We start from the raw sequence: 20241 nt of genomic DNA, 5'->3' as shown, positions 1-20241 counted from the left end.
ACTTGTATCATATAGATGTTATGGCCATCTTTATCAACATGACAAGAGCACAAACTCTAGCAGGATTAAAAAACAAAAAAACAAACAAACAAACAAACAAACAAACAAAAAAACAATAAATATATGATGATAAACATCCTGCACTTTCCTGTGGAGGGAAAGAAACCATAATTGATTTCTCCTGGATGAATAATCTCCATGGGGCTTTGATTGACTACAGAAGGTAATTTTCTTTGATAATAGAATGTGCCTTTTTTGGAAAATTGTTTCTCAAAAGCAATCTCGCTGTCGTTTCCAAGAAACAATCTCAGCAGTACAGTGGTAAAGTCCAGATTCTGATTAGAGAAGCTGCTTTTGTATTTGCTTACTCACCCACCCAACCATTTCCTCACTTCAGGCAGTGGATACAGTATGAAGCTGTCAGGTGGCATTGGCAAAGTAAACATTATTAAGCCATGAGGTGCCTAAACAGTGCCTAACCTTATGGTACCCATTGTTAGAGTACTTACTTGCAGTCATCATTATCATAGTAATAACTGGTGGCCAGTCTATGACGTCAGTACTATGACATCATATTTATGACATCAGGGACAGACAGACAGACTCATCGATTTTTGAGTGGTGCCAACCACTCATACATTTGACTTTGTCCATGTGTCCGTATGTCCGTCCGTCCGTATGTCCGTATGTCCGTCCGTCCGTATGTCCGTATGTTTGAGTACAGCTGATTGGTCAAGCTTCACGTGACACGTGACAATATGTTGTCACGTGTCACGTGACAACATATTGTTGCTGATTGCAACACAAGGATGCAACCAGTTACACTTTCAAAGGCACCACTCTCTTCACACTGGGTGTGATTTTTCAGTTCTGGATAATTTCTGGTCCACAGACAGACAGACAGACACACAGACAGACAGACAGACAGACAGACAGACAGACAGACAGACAAACGCACACACTCAAGATTACGTGTATTTATAGATACTGTAGATTAAAACTAATCCAGTTGCAAACTTTAACCACGTGATTGCACCCGTACTAGCGTAGATCGCTCCAATGGCTTCATATCCACCTTTCATGAAACCACACAAGATTATACCTGTCAGCTCGTAACCCTTTCTTTTCGGCTTTCTTTTTTCTTTACTTTTATCATAATTAGCTATGCTGCTACATTGCCTGAAGGAAGCTGAGGAAAAAAAAAAAGTTGTAAGATGTAACAATGAAGTTGAAGCTTGAATTTTGAACTTTGCTTGTAACTATATTTGGTTACCAGCTGCTCATTAGAACTATAAAATAAACGGTTACCAATTATTTTTCTTAAGCTTTTTTCCAGAATAAAAATGCTGCATTCTTCTCAAAGGAAAAAAAGAAAAAGAAAAGACAAATGATAACAGCAACTAACAAAAGCTCTTCAAATCATCCTGTCAACTAACATGCTGTTTTGACAACTGCTGTTCACACTCCACTCGGCAAGTCTGTTGCTTTTTGTTGTCGTGTGTGTGTGTGTCCTCCCATCCTCACCCTCGCGTGGATGCATAGTGCCAGGATTTTCTGACGCCTGCCGTACTCTTTTCTCTGTGCACCTTCAAACCAAATCACTCCACCTGTCAGCCATGGCAGCCTCATTGAGAGCCAAGCCATAAACAATTTGCAAGCGATAAAACTTTGATGTGTAGAAGCGTCGCTATCGAAGCTTGTCTGAAGAAGCCATTGCTACTGTCTTTGTATCTTTCTTCCCTCCTTCCTCTGTTGCGTAATAAGAATGGTGGCTGAAAATAGTATTATAACTCAACTGAAGTAACTGAGATTTATGTGGGATTTTATGATACTAGATTTTCAGGCTGCTACTCCTGCCTGGAAATCTCGTCCGTGATCAGAGCAAAAGGCCAGTCACCGAGTTATGGCCATCTGAAATGTTAAACACTGCTGTAACACTCATTATTCTCATGCAAGAGCCCTGAACAGTGTTTGTGCCAAGTTTGGTGCGGATTGGCGCAACGGTGCATGTGTGGCCTTTTTGTGTGGTTTTGCGAGAGAAAGCAACCGGGTCTATGAAAACAAGCCCAAAAGAAGCAACTGGGCTACATGAGCCCTTTAAACCTATATACATTGGCTAATTGAAAATAGCCGATCTACAAGCTTGTAGATCTGCTATTTAAAAAAGAGTTTTGACCCCCCCTCCCCCTTGAAAGAAAGGGGGGGGGGGGGGGTCCATGGACAAAAACATATTAATTTGGGGGGTCCTTGACATGAACATGTTTGAGAACCACTGGTTTAAACAACATTAGGAAGCAAGCCCAAATAAGCAATCCCCAAAAAACGCAACTACCAATAATATACAAGCAACTTCACAGAAAAACAAGCCCTAAGTTGCTTATAATAAGCAGACATGGCGACACTGCCTGGGGGCCCCTGACACAGTGAGCTAGGTTGTACAACATGGGCCCTGGTGTGACTATTCTCATGGCAGACCCCGGCAATGTTGAGAATGCTTCGCCTGGAGATGTTCCAATTTGTTCACCTCACCTCTGCATTTCAAATGGCCTTGGTGAAGCCAACATTCATAAACTTGTATTTCCACATCATAAGCACGATCGCATCGCATCTTGTACATGCAAGATAAATACCTATAAATAAAAGCACTCAAGCAAGTCCAAAGGGTCTAAACGCCTCAATAGCTACACCCAACCAGACCAAGTTGTTTTAACCGACTGACACTGCCATCCTTAGAGTGGGGCTAATAAATGGAAGATACAGTAAGTCAAATTTAAGATTACTATTAGTGCCAGAAAGGGGGACGGGTATATTGTATATTCACTGATGAGTTAACATAAGGGTGCATTCCCAAAAAATGTGAATATCATGGAAAAGATCATTTTTTAATGCAATGTAATTACAATGTTTGATTCGTTACACATAAAGTGAAACATCGACTTCAAATCTTGATGATTATGGCATACAGCTCATTAAAATCCCACCGTTTCTGAAGATATTAGAATATTACATTATACCAATCAAATAAAGGATTTATAACACAGAAATGTCAACTTTCTGAAAAATATGTTCATGTAGTATGGGCTCAATACTTGGTCAGGGCTAATTTTGAACTAATTACAGCATCAATGCAATGTGGTATGGAAGCAATCAGCCACAGGGTACTGCTGAAGCGTAACATAATCCCAGGTTACTTTGACAGTGGCTTGTCTGCATTGTTGGGTCTGTCTCTCATCTTCCTCTGGACAATATCCCATAGATTCTCTATGGGGTTCAGGTCAGGCGAGTTAGCTGGCCAGTCAAGCACAGTAATACCATGGGCAGCAAACCAGTTACTAGTAGTTTTGGCACTGTGGGCAGGTGCCAAGTCCTGCCGGAAAAAGGAAATCAGCATCTCTATAAAGCTTGTCGGCAGAAGCAGGAAGCATGAAGTGCTCTGAAATCTCTTGGTAGATGGCTGCATTGACTCTGGACTCGATAAAACACAGTGGACCAACACCAGCAGATGACATGGCACCCCAAAACACCACTGACTGTGGAGGGACCTTGATTTCCAAATGAAATGCAAAATGTATTTTAATCTGAAAAAGGAGCCAATTATTGAGTGCATAACATACTTTTAAGAAGGTTGACATTCATGTATTAGAAATCCTTCTTTTGTTCGGTCTTATGTAATACTAGGTTTGAGTCATAGTGTCGGCTGGCGGGGGCTTTGTCAGAGTACCCATTGTACCTGTCTGTCTGTGTCCCTTCCGTGCCCATATATGGAGATATCTGTTTCTGTCTGTCTACCTGTGTTCCTTTTATGCCCATATATGGAGATATCTGTATGTGTCAGTCTGTGTCCCTTTTATGCCCATATACTGTAACTATGGAGATCCCTGATGCCATCAGTATGCCAATATATTGGAATGCCCATATATGGGAATATAGGTTGAATCGGCGGTTCTGGACAACTGGATATCCAAACTACTCGACGGCGGGCACCGCACTCCCTCGAGTCCTTGCCGCCTCATTGATTTTGACATACAGTATCTTGTGCAAGTGAAAACGTTGGCCTAAACATGACAATACAGGAATGGCCATGGCCATGGTCACCAAGCATTAAGGTGTACAGCAAATTCCTTCAAGATAATGATTGAAAAAAAAGTAGTGGAAGGGTGGCTGGATGGAAACATAGAGTCTGTATACAACATGCTCCCATATTTATGTATTACCACCAAGGTGACGTTTCCAGCTTCTTAGCTCTTACTCAGACAAAGGAAACTATACAGAGACACACCCTCATACCAACTGGGCTAAGTAGGTATTTGAAGATGTATCATAGGAGGTACCTTAAAGTCAGACTAGCTACTGCATTTGGATTGTTGCGCCATGATTTATTTCACAGCAATATCAGCAGGGTGAAATGCTCCCTTTGGCAATTTAAGGGATAATATCATGAATGCAGAGATATTTTTGTAAATAGTAGATGATAATGGCAACTAATAGCACTATTTTGCAAGTAGTCAGACATTCAAATCCCTTTGGAGGCATGCAGACACATTAACTGGAAAAGATATGATCTTATTAATTATTATTTTAGCGTGTGATTCTACTGTAGCCCTAATGGCAGCCGTCCTGCCTGATCTCATTATGCCTGGCCTCATTGTAATCGAACAGAGCCGCAGTATTAATACAATTACACTAATGGAATTTGACAGTTCAGGGGCCCAAATGCCTTATCTGTGCATTAAGCTCAATTTGAAGTTTAAAACACCCAGTTTGCTTTAATGAAGAAGAAGGATGGAAGGAGGAGGAGGAGGAGGAGGACCCATGTTCTTATCATTAATTTAAGTTAGGGGTAAGTTAGGGGTCACCAGGTTGGATAATTAGTTGAGGGCTCAAAAGGAACACTGCAATTTATGATCACTGTAAAGTGTATCTTTTAACAGGCAAGGTATGCGTTTATGTATGAACTAAATCATTTAAAATGTAACAACCATTAATGTATAATATATGTATGAATGAGCAGTAAAAGTGAGTATTGTATTGTTAATGCTGAGGAATATTACACCCCTTTATTAAAGTACTTGAAACTATATACAGTAACAACACACATTTGCATTCTGGAATATGCACATTCAATGTTTAATTCTCTTAGATTAGATGAGTTATACTATGTCCACAAAGTAAAAATTCTAAGCATCAAAAATCTGTGTCCTTTCATGTTAGTTGAGGGGGGAAAAAATGATGTTTTCATCCTTTCAACCATATAGCCACAAATCCCATACCATACACTGTGGAACACAGTGTCAACAGATTGGCATCATGCATGTCCTAATATTTAATCCAAAAGTGACTGAAAATGGAGACCCACTACTGAAGTCCAAAATGTAGACAAAAGTCATTCACATTGTTAATTTAAGATAAAGTGAGACTGAGAGTGTAATAGTTTAATTAACACAGATTTTACTGTATAGAGTCTAGACGATTGACTGACAAGGCTCTTGATACACAAAGCAAGTGATGCAAGTGAAGATTTTGCTGGCCTCGGAGCAACGTAAGGTAAAACCTTTTGATTTGAGTTGTTTATACACTTTCATAAATGAACTATTGACGAAAATCCTTGTCGCACTCCAACCCCCGACATCTAACATTCATTATGTATATTCATTTAATAAGGATTAACTGCAGCCACAGCCTCATGTCTCTCTTTCAATGTTTGACACACCTCCTGAATTCACATTTCCCTTTGGTTCAATCTCCAACTGCCAGCCTTGGGCAAGTTCTCAATCAATTGAAAATAGAAAATATTATTCAAACTGGAAATTACAATTATTTTGCACTTTGAGTCAGACAATCTTTCCTTTTGGACAAAATGAGGTCAATCATTATGGAAAAGTTATCTCAGTGAAGGAGAAATAGCCACATTTTTGTTTATGCACACAATGCAAGACTACCAGCTCTCTTCCTGTCAAGAATGTATGTACTGTACATACCGTTCAGAGCAATTACTGAACATTACAGTATGTGGTATGGTCTGTAAGATGGGATATAAAAGGGATAGCTCTGAAATGTAGCATTTAAGAATGCATTAGTTGGTAGTAACAACAATGTTAATTCCAGTGACTGTTATCTCTTTATTTATTTTCCATTTGAATCAATATTCAGGACGGTTGCAAGGTGAGGAAAGGAACTGGCACTGGACTCACGCCAAAACATGCTCGGAATGCCAAACTGCAGCAACAGCAGAGGAGCAGAACAATGAGTTGGAAATGCAAGTGTCACCAACCATCTGGTGAAATGATGATCCAGCTCTGGTAACATTTTTCAGAAAACGTTGTATCTGCCCTGCAGTGGGAAAACGATACTCGCCGTGCGGGAGGCTATGTGGCTGGCACACACAACCCCACATGCCATCAGCAAGCCAGAAGAAACAGAGGAGCCTACAGTGGGTCTCTCTGTGTCTCTCTCTGCTGCTGGAACCAACCTGAGGCTGGGGCTGCCAACGCTCACAGCTATACAGTAGACATTGGCCCCAACCAACACCTGCAGTAGTGGTCAGGCTACGCATGCCTCCTCCTCCTCTCTCTCTCTCTCTCTGGCGAGGTAAACACGCCTGTGGCTGCAACCTCCCAGAGGAGGCGTGCATGACTGGTTAAATGATGGAGACACTGTTACAGATATACACGGATTAGCACAAATGCTGCACTGCGGCAGTGGGCTTTTACAAATCAACTACGATCATAAAAAATTGTCTTTGACACTATTTTCATTTTGCATGTAAAGTATGTTTGCATGAGATAACATACTAAGCTGCATACTTGAATCTGATGAATTACATTTTGAATGTCGTTAAAATAAATATAAACCATACAGGTTCTAATAACAGTGTGGATCTCGGTCTTCATGTGACCAGTCAATGTAGTCAGTCATCTATGACATATCTATTTGGGCAAGGTTTCAGCCAGATCCGACCACCATTCATACGTGGAGGTACAATCTTGGCCTACTGGCAGCGTGCACAATAGATTTGGCACTGATCGGTCTAGTGGTTTGCAAGATTAGCCCCAGACAATCCAACACTGCACACACGCGCACGCACGCACGCACGCACGCACGCACGCACGCACACACACACACACACACACACACACACACACACACACACACACACACACACACACACACACACACACACACACACACACACACACACACACACACACACACACACACACACACACACACACACACACACACACACACACACACACACACACACACACACACACACACACACACACACACACACAGGCAGTAATAATAGTTTATACGAATAAAAGTTTCTGCGTAATTTCGTTAGCTTGCAGAAAGCTGACATTACAGCATTTCATCTAACAGCTTTAAATTAAAATACATCTATATCTTTAATATTTTGAGTTATTAGAGCCAACTGTAAATGCAGGCATAACCTTTTATGGAAACAATAAATTGCTCCTCAGTCAAGTCCCTAAAAATATGCTAATTGCATGGAAGTCAATAGCGTAGCCCCACCTCCACATCATTTATGTCAATTCCACCAATAATCTATTTGTATCCATGGGAATAGAAAGGTCAAACCTGCTGAGACCCTGCGAGTAAAGCCCAGCCTCTCACCCTAGACCTTTGGTCAATGCTATTGTCCAGCTCAGTGCTTCTGGAGCAGACACTGATGAAGTGACGTCTCTGGGGCTCGGCTGACATCGGATTTCTTTTAAAGCCTTTATTTAACAAGATCATCAACGGGGTCAACTGAGCATGCATGCCTCGCACATGGGATCTGCTCTGTATCATTCTGCTGACCACTGAGCAACGTTGCAAGAGCTGCAGTGGGTTAAGTGCCTTCTTCAAGGACACTTCAACAGTTAAAGCTTTCACTTCCTCACCCATATTTTCAGATTTTCCTGTTCAGGGTGATTGGAGCTGCCACCCATCCAGTCACAAGCCAACATCTCTTACCTCCAGGGCAAACCATGCCCTGAGTGTTTGATCTGTGGTGGAAATTGGCTTGTTGAAGCAAGGATGTTCGAACAACGGCCTTCGTCCTATAGCGCCAGGCCCTCTCTATGAAAAGCTCCAGCCAGAGGTGGGACCCACCGCAGGCTTTTCTTGCAGTATCTCAACACACAGCAAGAGTGATTACTCATTATCTGCCCCTTGAAGCGCCAGGGAACCTGGCCACTTATGGGACATTGAAGGACACTGAGGGACTGGAAAAACAGAGGCATTAAGCTTTACCGTGTCTGAAAAAGCACTGGTTCTCCACTGGTTCCACATTGAGACACATTTTGACCCTTTGTTGTCCATGAAGTCTGGACCCAATAAAATTTAAAATACACTGCAGATTGCTGGCCTGTTCCGATAGGCCCAATGAAATGCTTCATTGCAAGCACGGACAATTTTGACAGTAAAGCTATGCCAGAAATTAATTGCTGAGAATTTGGAACATTTAGGCACAGGCATGATTAACTATGAATCCAGGGGGTCTGGACCCTTTTGTAGTTATCAATCAGAGCTGTTGTCGTACTGTATTTCTTATCATTTGCTGCAGGCTTTTCATACCCATCACTTAAAATAGAAGATGACGTAAAGCAACCAACCAGTGAAGTGGTAAGTAGCTCGGCCCTCCGCCTGCTATACCCCAGAAGACCAAACACAATATCATCCTGAGATCAGTAGGCATTAGTCACGGCCAAAATGTGTTGGATGTGGTCACAGTGCTGTCTGCTGTTCAATTCTCCTCTCTGAAAGAATGAAATTACCCCTAGATCACCTTCAGATGCCCCGGAGCCTGCTACAGTAGGGAGGAAAATAATCATCACAGCTATGAAGGAGTGGTCACACATACTGGTGATACCATGGTCTGAAGTACAGCCAGGGGAAATAGAGGTGGCCCTCACAGAGGTATTCTGGCTGTGTGCGTGTGTGCTTGTGTTGTGTGTTGCACGTGGCTGAGATATTGTTTCATTCTTCATCCTGCATATTACAGAGAAAGACAGCTGAGCTATCACGCAGTACTAGGACAGATACGATTATAGGATGGTCCCATACGCTGGCTGTTCACCTAATATTCACAATGTCCCAGGTTCGATTATTGCGTGGAGGTCTGTGTGGCACATTGTCGCCCTCTCTCTGCTGCACTTTCCTGAGAAGTAGAATTTAAGTAGACCAAGCAAAACGAGCAATGAAATATGTGTGAGAGCCACTGTTAAACGTAATCACTTTATAAAACATAACACAAAGAAAAAAGAAAAATCCAATAGATGCAATTTAATTCTAGAAGATTTCTAGGAAAGAGATGGAAGAGCTTTCATACAAGATTGGTTTTGTCCGATGAGCCTTCCAAATGAGCTTTAAATTTAAATAATTCAATAAACAATCCAGCATTTACCCTGCCTTCACATACTCCATTTATTTACACACCTCAGATAGGAGATAGGAGGTCCGAAAGTCAAAGCCGGCACTTACACAGCAATACCACCTTGAAAAAATGTAAATTAAATTCATAGCCTTTGCGGAGATTATGTCAGCTCCACTGTTTTTTTTAACACATCTATGAGTCATTCATAATCAATAGAGAATACATCCCACACATCAAACAATGTGTGAATGCACAGTTGAAACAAGTGGATATAACACCGGCTAATTGGCCGCCCTTCTTCAGCAGTCCAAGGGCACAGGCTATGCTGCGATTTCATTTGGTTTCTGGAGATCTATCAAAACCAATTAGGCATGGATTAGCATCCAATGTTGCTAATTATGATGCTAATTGGAAGGGAATACACTGTGGACTTCTGGAAGAAGGCTGAGGCCGTGACTTGCATGTTGACAACCTACTTCTGTTGTCCATCTTTTCTTATCCACATCGAACCCTAGCATCCCTATAGGGGGGACTTTAGATTAAAATAGCCTATCTACAAGCTCAAAGGGCATCGCAATGCAACTCGATATGAGCTTGTAGATAGGATATTTCCGCTGAAGAGATTTGGTGTATAGGGAGAAAAGGAGGGTACATAGTATAGATCCCTGGGGGTCTCCGTTCAACGAAGTATATGGGGTTTAAGTGGTTATACTCTCTTGTTGTATGCTCTATGGGCAAAAGTAAGTAAGTAAAACATCTAAATCAATCAATCAATATATCCATCTATCTATTCATCTCTCTATCTATCCATCCATTCATCCAACCAACATATCCATCTATCAAATCTGTCTCATTCATTCACACATTGTTCTTTATTTCTGTCTGATGACAAACTTCAGTCAGGCGAAAGCAGTTCAACTTTCATGAGATGACCCTCCTTAAAGTTCAGAGCTACTCTTATGCGGATAGAGACATGACGGTTGTAGACACGTTGCAAGAAGTCAAAACCACGCTTCATCACTACTTTCTAACGCGCTGCTGCCTGAGGACAGCTTACGGTGCATGATTTAACCTCCCACAAAATGGATTTAAAGGCTTTATTTTATCCAGGGAATCTCAACTGTCTAAAATGTGTGAACGTACACATTATTATTATAATTATTACAATTTTAAAATGGAAAATTCCCCCCCGTATTATATTACAATACTTGTTAATTGTACGACGCAATTCTGCAAAAGCGCTTTGAATTTAACTGAACTGAGTTGTCTAACTAGCAAGTGAACACTTGCCTTAACATTACATATATATATATATATATATATATATAAATGCTCTTCATTACACGCTTCTTTTCTATTCATGGATTAAAGCCAAATAAAATATCACGACAGAATTGTTTGTATGACACAGTCCTAATGTGTGATTTGTGAAATCAGTCGTGGCGACTGAGAACTTTAATCCATGTGTATTTCACAAAATTTATCCTGGCCTTGGATTGGATTGGTTGATTATTTTGTAATGGATCTGTACGAGGTCACGTGCTGATGGGGTCACTTACTGAAGATGTTTAATCAGAGTCAAACGTAGGTCAAGTCTCAGCATTATCCCTCATGCAAACATGATAAATGGAATATGAGATGGCAACACTCACTTCCAGCACAAACAACATTTCTGCTGCAGCACAGCAGAAAGACACAACACGTTATATTATAAATTATATTAGTTTATATTAAATGCTGTTCTGTTTTCCAGGACCTACTACTGTAGCTCCATTCTCTGTGCATTTTATCTATTTATTCACCTGCACTCCTGAGCAAAGCTGCAAATCAGATGCACATTTAGCATGCATGTATGTTAATACATAATGTATGTAGACAAAGAGCAACAGACAGGCAGGAAAGACAGCTCATCTTCCTCCTCCCCTCATCTTCATCAGAATCGGGACCACGAGAGCTCAATCGGTGTTATGACTCCCGCAAGGAGACAGAGATTGATAGATGGACAGAAGGAGGGGGGATGGAACGTTGAATGGTGAGAGGGTGTGAGGATATGGGGGGGGGGGGGGGGGGGGGGGGGGTGATGGATGGGTGGCATGACATGCAGACAAACCTCTTGCCATGAAAACAACCCTGAGGATAAGTCAAAGAAAAGTGTCTTTAAATCAGGGTTAAAAACACACCAATGCACGCGCGCACACCATCAGAGAGATGCACTTCATTGCAGGCACATTCGTAGGGGAGAACAGGGTAAATGAGCCACTGGGTAAGATGAGCCACCACATGTTTCAAGGAATCCAAAAACGATAGCTGTATGCACTTCCAATTATAGCTTGATGGTTTGGATAGTGTGCATAATTAACTAGAGCCAAAGTGCTCTTTTCTTTTTTGACTCCGCCAGGCCGAAAGGCAGGGCCGAGACTATGTTTTGCACTCCGTCCGTCCGTCCGTCCGTCCGTCCGTCCGTCTGTCCGTCCATCATTCTGTCTGTGGACAGCTAATCTCCGGCATCGTTGAATTGATGGCAGCAAAACTATGCGTTCACACTCCCTGGATGCCAGAGCAGAACCTCTGCCCCAAATGGGCCTGTTCTAGCGCCACCAGGAGGCCAGTTTTGCAAAACACATGTTTTGACAGTACTCCTACAGGTTTTGTCCAAACATCACGCAAATCGGTACACAATATCTAGTCATTAAACAAACAGGTCTTTCAGATTTTTCATATTCCATCCTGATTGGCTAAGATTGGCTTCCAAATCTTGCAGGAGTGCTCCGTTTTGAACAAAATGCCTCAAATCATGAACAAAGCGTACGGTTTCCGTGAGATTTTGCACGCACATTCTCACTAGGCCTAGAAAGAAATGCCTCATGTGGCGCTATAACAGGCCAATTCGTGTTTTTACCTACAGTACCGATCTGTGTAAAACTTTGTATGCGCACTCCCTAGAGGCCAAGGAAGAACCTTTGCCCTGCATTTTTCACATCTGCCTTATAGTGCCTTTTATAGCGCCACCAGTGTGTGGAACAAGTGATCAAGACGGATCCGTCTGATTTTTCATATTCCATCCTGATTGGTGAATTCCGAACATTGCTGGCCCACAATAACCTACCTGACCTGGCGAGACCTGTGCTCCGAGGAGCCTTTTTCTAGTTTATTTTCTTTTGCCATTTGAGGTGATTTTATTGAACTCCTGAAATAATGATGTGTGAAGATGAGTAGATAAGTGGTATCACACATCAGGTAGTGTTTATGCTAGATAACTTACAGCTTGAGGTTATACATTAAATATGATATTTGGCCCGTCCTGTTGTGTACTGTAATATTTATTTGCTTAGACTGCTATGGCTATGGGGAAAGATGAGCAACAGTAGGTTTGAAGTAAGTAAGATGCAATCCATTTCTCTTTTAACCACTGTAACTTTTTCTCAATACATTTTTGGTATGTTGAGCTTTCATACCGTATAATGTATTAGTTCTAGGTGGGAAATCACAAGTATTATTTATCTCAGTCAATGTTTTGGTTTGTTTTACTGCCGACGACCAATGTGTTACAATTACAATTAAGGCATTTACCAGACACTCTTATCCAGAGTGATTTAAAAGCGCTAAATCGGAATAAGCAGAGTAAACATGAACTCTAGTCAATAAACAAGGTACAGTAAATAATGGAGGACACTTGGATACGATGTAAACAAGCTCATTAGCTTCCCCACCTTTTGTTTCTTTTGGCTTGGTTTACTTTCACATTATTGTGGGCATGTTGTTTATTTTGTCTCCTGTAGTGGTGTCCTTTTGTTAAACTGTACAGTATGTTGCAGTCTCAGTGAGCCTTGGTTTCACCTGCAGGGCTGTAACAAATGGGAACAGATGACTTTTTCAACTTGCCCCAGACTGTAGTGCCAAAGGTGCCAACTTTTTTGCAATCATCTAAATATATCATCTTGGTAAAAGTATTTAGAGTGTTGTTTCATTATTGTTTAAAGTTGTATCCATATTAACACCGCCTACACATGGATGCCACCAATCACGCGTATCGCTACACAAACACATAACTGTATATGCACACATACCACGTTGGACACGTGCATCATGTAATAGAACATTACACACAGCCACATACGCCATTGCATACACTATGTATACACCCATGACATACATACTCACAAAGATACTCACATAAAACACAAGTGACAGTCATTAATTATACATATATATAAGATTGCATGTATGTTTTCCCACACACGCACACAGTTAGAGATAAGATGCACACGCAGATAGGGGAAGTACCTCTGTCATTCTTCAACGTGCGCACATGTGCACACCAGTGTTCACACACACATCTTGACTCTCACACACACACAACCACACACACACACACACACACACACACACACACACACACACACACACACACACACACACACACACACACACACACACACATTATCTCTCTTTCACATACAAACTCCCTCTGGCATGAAATGTGTACAAACATAATGCCACATGAACTAATGTAATGAAATGCAGTGATTCTCAACAGGGTTTTTCTTATTCCAAGGATATGCATTAAACCACGGACCCCCTATTGATAATATGTGTTATCTCTGGGATGGCAGTCTACACTGTACTATCCTCAGTGTTCATTTAATTCCAAGAGGCCCGTAGGGTTCCAATGGTTGGTTTCATTTGTGCGCTCTCTGAGTTACAGACCTGTAAGGGTCCATTTGTTACTACTGTAACTATCAATCATTTAGCTGGGGACCCCTTAAAAGCCCCTTAATGACCCCTGGGGTTCCCCGGACCCCACGCTGAGAACCAGTGATGTAACGGATTGGGTCACATAAGGGATGTGCTCTTAGTTATTAAGAAGAAGAAACATGTATGTAGGTAGAGGAGGGAGAAATACTATACAGGCATAGGAAAATGACAATTATTATTAAGAACATCTCTCATCAAGTGTTCAACTGCACAGTAAAATTCTTAATTGAACACAGCGTATAAAGATGGACCCGCAGGCCCTTTCTGTAAATGAACACTGATGGTTTTACAGTGTGGGTTGGAATCCGGGGGTCTCACAGAGGCCACAGAACACGGCTTACTCATTTTAATTTCGTCTCATTTCATTTCACCCATTAACCTTCTGTGCCCTTTGCACGGAGCTGCTGTCATCCTGGGGGAAGGTACTCTCATCAGGGCAGAAACACCTCACCTTGGTAAAATCCCTTAATGAGTTATCAAGATAACAACACGTAAATCAGAAGAAATGCACAGTATGGTCACTGCACAATGTTGATGTGCATTTCAGTTAATTGTTGATGATTGTCATAGTCCATATACAGACTATGACAGACGCACTATATTGTGTAGACACAATAATATTCATGATACAGCCCATATTGATGGAGAAAATGTATCTTTCTTTCTGTTCCAGCCTTTCTCTGTGTTCCTACGATCCCCATGATGCATTTCGGGGGCAAGCAGTGGCCCAGACAAAAATTATTAGGAAGGAAGCCCATCTCACGCTCCGTCACTAGGTACACATGACAAAACGCTCTCCTGGGCGATGGTGCCTCTCCCCGCCCTCCATCCCCTCATCTCCATACACCCCACTTCACTTCTACACTTCTCACTGCCTACTTCTGGTGTCCTAAAGGGGCGGACAACTGTACGTCATGCTAAATTATAGATCCCGCCAAAGTTATAGGAGGACCCCACCCATAGACCTGTGTCTGATTGGCTTACTGGCAGGCATAGTTTTACTGAGGTTAGGTGAGGGTTAAGGTGTGGTTTAGGTATAGTTTTACTGAGGTTAAGGTTAGGCATATTTTTTACTAAGGTTAAGGTTATACTTAACGTTAGGGTTAGGCATAGTTGCAAAAACGACAGGAAGAAAGAACTGTCACATCGACTACTAGCCAATCACAGCGGGTCTTCCAAGAATTGCGGTGGTATCCATAAGCACACGTACGTCACACAGATACAGGAAGTAAAGCGAGATGGGGAGTCTTGGTTTTCTATTGTTAGTCTTGGGTCCAGCATACCCATAAAGTCCATGGCTGCCATTACATCAATCTTCTGAAATCAACATCACTGTTTCAGGAACACAGAAGATTGTTCAATTGTATCGTTGCTAATGGAACATTGACCCTACAACAAATATAGTTCATATAAAAATGGTCATAGTGTCCCTTTAAATGATGGAAGGAAAATACGCTTCACACGCACGCACGCGCACACACACACACACCCACATCCACACACCCACCCACCGCTGGGAGTTAAGTACCTTGCTAATGGACCCCCCTGCAGTTGTGTATAGAGGGTTTCTTGTTAAATTCCCTCATCAGATTTTTCCAGGGCAGTCTTGGCATCCAAGCCTTCCACTAGCTAACTTGTTTCTTTATCCATTATAGTACAACAGTCTAGGATTGATTACCCCTGCCGGAGCCTCTTTAATGTAGTCACTATTGCAGGGCTGTTCTATTGTTGCTGAAAAAAGACAGAATTCACTGGTCAATTAGTAATTGTTTTCACTATTAAAAGTATCCTGCTTTGCAAATTGAAGAATCTCTCTCAGTATTTTTCCACAGTATTTTGTTTTTACACAAGAATAACAAGAAATGCAGGCAATAGCATTATCACATTAACATAACAATCTCAATCGATGGATGTACTATAAAGAGTTTGTCATTTCAAAGCCGAAATTTAAACTCCTTTCATTTCACAGTAACAGCTAAACCTAATACCTAAACGGTGTTCAACTGTGAACGGTGTTTGTCTATTTTGGATTTCCAAGGGGACCTAGTATCTGTAGCGGGAAGGAAATATAGGGAGGAAAAGGCAGACCATTTACGAAGGTTAGACCAAATCTCACTTCTGCGTGCATGCGCGTACTTGTGGAAAATCCATTCCCCTTGAGGTGGTTTCTGTTATTTTCACTGGCAAGAGCAAAAGCTACATCAACACCTTGCCACCAGCCCAGCAGACAGCCAGGCAGAGCCAGTAACACTGCACGCTAGACTGCAGAGAATTGATCACAGACCACCAGCAAAAAAGATTCTCTCTCTACTCCTCAACAACGAAGCCAGAACACCACCACCCCAGACAGCAGGATGACAGGGGAATGCAAGAGAGAGAGTGTGTGTGTGTGTGTGTGTGTGTGTGTGTGTGTGTGTGTGTGTGTGTGTGTGTGTGTGTGTGTGTGTGTGTGTGTGTGTGTGTGTGTGTGTGTGTGTGATGGAGGCAGGCGTATGGTAATTTAATAGCAACCATATGGGCCGCCATAAACGGGTCACCGGGATCCATTATGGCCAAAACGATAAACAAGAGGGTGGGGAAAGAAGCCAGTACGAAACATGCCACTTGACGTCTCATTTTACTCATTGTATCTGTCCTGCTCTCTCTTTCTTTGAACACACACGCACGCACACGCACACACACACACACACACACACACACACAGTAGTGTACAGTATATGCAGCACACATACATACTGTATGCACGCAAAGACATACATAAGAGAACATACACAGGTAAACGTACTGTGACAGCATGCATAACACTTTACATACATGATGTTGCTGGTGCGCGCGAGTGTGTGTGTGTGTGTGTGTGTGTGTGTGTGTGTGTGTGTGTGTGTGTGTGTGTGTGTGTGTGTGTGTGTGTGTGTGTGTGTGTGTGTGTGTGTGTGTAAACATGTCCTCATATCCGAAAGCAACAGTGAAAGAGAGAGGTTGGAGAGATGAATGGGTTCATGTGAGGGAAAGAGAGAAGGGGGGGGGGGGTTGGGGGGGGTTAAAAGAAGGTACGGCAGTGCAGGAACAGAGAACGAGAGAGAGAGAGAGAGGGAGTGAAAGAGAAGAGGAAGGGAGAGAGAGACGGAGAGCGTGGGAAGGATTGGTGGGGTGGACGGACGGACGGGATGGAGAGAGGAGCTTACCTTGCCTGTGCAGAGGAATGGGAAGGTGAACGTGCACTAAGAGACGCTTCTCGCTTGCTCTGCTTCTGTCCTCTCATCTGCCTCACACATTCTGCTTCTCTCCCTCTCTCTCTCACACTCTCTCTCTCGCTCTCTTTCACTCTCACTCTCACTCACTCTCTCTCTCTCTCTCTCCTCAAATGCAGCTGGCTGGCTGCGTGGATGATGATGATGAGTTGTGTATGTGTGAGTGCATGTGTGTGTATCAGAGAGAGATGGTGTGTGTGTGTGTGTGTGTGTGTGTGTGTGTGTGTGTGTGTGTGTGTGTGTATCAGAGAGAGAGAGTGTGTGGCGTGTGCGAGACCCTCGTGCTTCTGAAAACCACTGCCCGCGCTACATCTGTGGGTGTGCGGGTCTCTCTCTCTCTCTCTCTCTCTCTCTCTCTCTCTCTCTCTCTCTCTCTCTCTCTCTCTCTCTCTCTCTCTCTCTCTCTCTCTCTCTCTCTCTCTCTCTCTCTCTCTCTCTCTCTCTCTCTCTCTCTCTCTCTCTCTCTCTCTCTCTCTCTCTCTCTCTCTCTCTCTCTCGCTCTCTCTCATAGACTGCCCTCACTGTACTTGTGTTTCTTTAGCCCCCTACTCTCTCTGTCGCCACCTCTTTTCTCTCTCTTAATCTCTGCTCTCTATGTGATCTATCTATCTATCTATCTTTTCTTCCTTTCTACCAGGTTGCTGCCTCTGCATCTCAGAACTGAGACCATAATTGGCTGGTGTGCGCGCACACACGCGCACAAACATGCACGCCACACAAACACACACACACTCATGCATTCACACAGTTATCATTGTAATTTTCTCCCATTTTTTTCTTTTTCTCTCCATTTTCCCTCTTCTTTTTCCTCTCTTTCTTTCTTCATTCTTGTTTTTATGCCATCTGTCTGGCTCTTCTAATCTCACTTCCTTTTTCTTTTTCTCCCCTCCTGTATTTCTCCCTCTCTCCTCTTCCTGTCTCCCACTCTGTCTGTATCCATCTCTCTTTTCACACCTTTGATTCTGTCTCTCTCTCTTTCTTCCTTCTGTTATCCCTTCCCCTTGCTTTCTCCTCTCATTCTTGCTTTCTTTACTTTCTTCTTCTCACCCCCTCTCTTTTCTCTTTTTCCTTCTCTTATTTCCTCTCATTCCCTCTCCCTTCTCTTAACCTCTCTCGCTCTCTCTCGCACACACGTCTCCCGAGTCGTCATCCAGCTTGTCCGCGGCTCAAAGCGAGCGCCATGGATTATTGTGCTGAAGGGAGGGGCCAAAGGAAAGCTTGATAAATAATATAACTGAGGCAGGGTGCTCCTGCCTCGGGCAGGTCGACAGAGAGAGATGGACCGAGGGAGAGGTAGAAAAAACAGGAGGGAGAGAGGGAGAGGGTGAGGGACTGTAGAGAGTGGGGAAAGGAGAGAGAGTGCAAGAGGAAATGAGAAAAAGATAGAGAGAGTGAGAGTTGGGGGACTGAGAAAAAAGTAGCCTAGTAGAGCAGCTGAAATAGGACCGACCAGAAAAAGAGAGACATATACTGAGAGAGAGACGGACGGACAGAGAGAAAGACAAGAAAACGAGAGGTGGGCAACCAGATTAAACCACAGAGCTAAAGACTAACCCGAGTCAGAGGGAGGGGGCGGCGGTAATAATGAGGGACCAGGGGACATTTAGATGCCGACAGGCAGAAACCTTGTATCTCCATCTCCTTTTTTAAATTAATGACCTACTCCGTCTTATGCAGTGTCACACAAACAGAACAAAAGTAGCAGGTGTACAAGGTCCCAACAAGTGTTGTTGTGAGTGAGCTTGTCGATCTGCTATTTTGAGTGAAAGTTAAACTGGTTATGTGTATTTGTGGGTTTTATAAATATTTAACGAAGGAAAAGTGTTAACAAGGGCTTGACTAAATAATAACTACATTGGATCCATTGGAACACAGGTTCTTGTTTTGAAAAGTAACGCTTGGACATACAAGGTTTCCAACCGACAGCAACGATTTGGAAATGACAGATGCCATCTATCTATCTAAATGTATCTATCTTTTCTTCCTTTCTGCCAGGTTGCTGCCTCTGCATCTCAGAACTGCATCTCAGAACCAAGATTGGCTGGTGCATGCACGCACGCACACATGCACGCACGCACGCACGCACACACGTACGCACGCACGCACGCACGCACGCACGCACGCACGCACGCACGCACGACAGATGCCAGCTGATGTGTCATCATATCAAAAGGGAAAGAGAGGCATGAGTCCCAGGAATACAGTAAAGTACAGACCAAAATGGGTTCATTTCTATTCAGTACACCAGTGGTTCTCAAACTTTTTTTAATTTCAAGGACCCCCATAACTTTCAGAGTTGAGTCCATTTGGAACCCCCTCAAGCAACCCTAAGCGTCCCTGGATCCCACTTTGCGGCCACTAAACCTGCACAAATAATGCAAAAAATAACCAGGCTATTCTCAATGTAGCAGCAAAGGGTGAAATGCATCCCCAACTGCGCTGCCAAACAGAGTGTTGGTGCTCCGGTGTTATTTGCACATTTTTAAATTAGGTAATTATCCATACATGTTGTGCCAAATCTGCCCCTCTGCCTTTCTATGCAAATGAGCACACACAATTAGAGTGAAAGTTACTGGTGTCTTGGGGTGCAATAGGCTGCAGCAGCGCTCCTGTTTTCTGACCTAAAGGGGCGTGTTTAACATCTCCGGCGAGAGAATCCGTGTGATCCCATTGGTTCACCGATCTGTCCGTCAGCCCCCGCCCCGTAAACACAACATTACGAGCGACACCCACTGCACTCTGGTTGGTTGGGGAAATGAAACACTTCCTATATCGGGTACACCGACGCGCTGCTCCAGGCTTTTATTTTTTAGCAAAACTAAACAATAAAAGCCTGGAGATCGAGGCTAGGGGTGC

Source organism: Gymnoscopelus microlampas, assembly GCF_963454915.1.
Source record: "Gymnoscopelus microlampas genome assembly, chromosome: 5".
Taxonomy (NCBI): Eukaryota; Metazoa; Chordata; class Actinopteri; order Myctophiformes; family Myctophidae; genus Gymnoscopelus; species Gymnoscopelus microlampas.
This window is presented reverse-complemented; position numbering follows the sequence as displayed.